Below are 2,921 nucleotides of genomic sequence, written 5' to 3'. Positions count from 1 at the left end.
ATAGGCTGAAGTCAGATTTTTATATTTCCCTCTTGTCACATTCACACTAAGTGATTACATGTGGTACACACATGTATTATAGCAGACTGAGCCTTCTTTGGCCTATTAAATCGCTTCTATGCCAGGGCTCTGCCAAAGGGGTTTGTCTGATCCTAGCTTCGAAGGACGCTAATTCAATTAACAGCACTAGCGCCAGGGTTCTGACTTGAGGTTTTGGAAAAACAATCCCTCCCTATGATGCTATTTTGTTGTTAAATACTGCGCCCTATCCCATATGTTTCTGTTGTTACTACATCAGGATTGGGCCCTGTTGTGCACGATGCAGCACAAACACAGATCAAATGACTTCCTGAAGGGCAAAGATCAAGTGGGTGGCAGCGTTGGGACTAGACTCCTGGTCTGTAGAGTCCAGCTATCCTGCTTAAACCAGTAAAGTGCATTGCTTCTCTAAAATGTCAGTTACCCTTCGGTTACTGCATGTCCTATAACTGCCTCGGAGGAATCTTTTGAAATCATATATTTTAAAGCATTAATAAACTCTATCCATCTATGCCACACCTAAACACAAGCTCGGTTTTCCATGGATTACTTCTTGTTTTTCATTATAAACTTGGGGTTTGACTTTTGGAAAGGGATTTTGAGTGGCAATGCTTTTTCTGTGGTTACGTTTGCATTCTTTTGATTCATCGCAGTTAAAGGTCTGAATCCTAACAGGTCCCAAAGTGTAACGCCTACTGCTTCATAAATTATTAATGCCACTTAGCAGAATATAAAGAGAATGGCGAAGATAAATAAATAAAAAATTGAGCTCAGTGTTTGGAAAAAAACATTGATACGTTTCCAATGCAGGCCTCTACCTAGATACTATTGGCCTCGTTCTGCAATGTTATGAAATACGTAGCTGTAGAGATGGACATATTGGTGATCATTTAGATTATGCATGGTCGTTGTGATGGCTACTTGTATTACCATAGACTGTAAGGTGGGAGGGTGATGTCTTAGTCTTGAAAACAGGAAAAATAAACAACTATGAAATGACATCCTAGTGAATGACTGAATCTGAAACCTCTCTTGCTAAAATCTTGAGCCTCTACTGCTTGAGTGAAAGGACTAAGGCAGATTTTTTTAAAGGCATTTAGGTGCCTAAGATTTTCAAACAGTAGCTATATGCCTAACTTTGTTATGTTTCAGGAAATATAGTGGATGAAATTCACTCCACCAGCCTTGAGGCTTAGTGATCAGGTTGTATACAGGGGCATTGTATAGGGTTTCAGGTGGTGAAATCCATCCCTCCAATTTGGGGCCTGGGCAAATCATTGCTACATCAAAACTAATTGCCTAGGGCATTGGATCAACTGAATCCCATGGCCATCCCTCACCTTTTGGGTGGCCCTCTGTGTGGACCTAGAGTATGTGGAACAGGTGCATAGATCCTTTCTGCAATGAGCAGGGCTCTGTAAGAATCTCCCATGAGGTCACTCAGCACACATTCTTCCCAGAAAACCCTGTCTGTGGTCAAGTGATGTGGAGGGTTTGCGCAGTTGCCCCATACTGTTGGTGACCCTCCTCTAGAGAATTTTCCATTACTTGTTTCAACCCAAAGGCCATTTTTTTCCTTCTTTTTGTATATGTAGAACCTTTTGAGAGAAATAGATTCAGCCATCTTTGAGTACTGCAAGGATGAAGGAAATCTATCTTTCCAATACAGTGTGTTCTAATTAGATACTGTGTGTTTGGGTGATTCAACAATGGCCAAAGCAAGAACCTTCAAACTTGACTTGTTTTGTTCATTAATACTTGTAGATCACATTTTATTTTAGGTATTAATAAAAAAATGTAACACGCCAAGCCTGTTACTGATGAGCATAAGCCTTTGCAAGAACAGCTCAGAGCTCAGGCCTGCATTCTGCCGAGCACCCTCGCCACTCGCTGAATTAATAGAGAGTGGAGAGTGTTTAGCACCTTGCAGGATGAAGCCTCAAGTTTGTACCTTGTACATAACTTGCCCAATCGAGCCCTCCCTTCCCCTTTGCACAGGGAAACTGCACCATTTCTGCCTTCTGTGAAGTCTCTGCACCCACGACATACCCTTCACATTGAGGGATGCAACTCATTTTAGTACCATGCTAATCTATGCCCCAAACAAATACAACATTTCCTCACTTTTACTATTGAAAATTATGTAGGTCTTATGCTTATCAGAAGTAAAGTATCACAAAATGGATGTTCTAGGAATCTAGGGTTAAATGTAAATTGCACCTGAATCTTTTAGACTGAAGAAAATAGAAAATCATCTCAGAGAACAGAAAATCAAATAAAACCTTCTCGAAGGCTCCTTGAACTTTGCAAAAAGATCCTTATATAACCTACTTATTTCAGAAGATAGCTCTACTCTGCTTCTTCTGAAACAATGTTCCTTTGCTCTGCTATTAAAATAATGATGAAATGAATTCAGAAGATATTCTTATGATTCGTAATCAGCACTCGCTTGATTTTCATGATAGCAGCTGAAAAATTGTTTTCTTGACCCTTCTGGGAATCATACCGAAGGCCTTAGAAGGATAATGGGACATGAGATTCTTTTTTCTTCCACTGAAGAGCCAGCAAAAACACAAAATAAAATGCTATGATAACTAAAATGTAACGTAGTGAATGAAAAACTTCCACCCACCAAGTGCTGTAAGGTTGTTACTGTCGCATTACAATGAAATCTGACTCTTTGCTTGAAGTAGTCTCCTGCAAGCATGTGTCTTGAAATCTCATTGTTTCATGTGGAATAGTTAATGATTTGGGTTAGACTTTGCATTAAAATCCATCAACCACTTTGTAAATAACTATTAAAAAGTAAGTCATTCATGACCAGGAATGTTTATCTTGTATCTTGTTCTATTTCTTCTTGTTCATTTGTGTCTTTTTTTTTT

Source organism: Terrapene carolina, unplaced genomic scaffold (genome assembly GCF_002925995.2).
Source record: "Terrapene carolina triunguis isolate 2854851 unplaced genomic scaffold, T_m_triunguis-2.0 Scaffold35022, whole genome shotgun sequence".
Classification (NCBI taxonomy): Eukaryota; Metazoa; Chordata; order Testudines; family Emydidae; genus Terrapene; species Terrapene triunguis.
Note: the sequence above shows the minus strand (reverse complement) of the source record.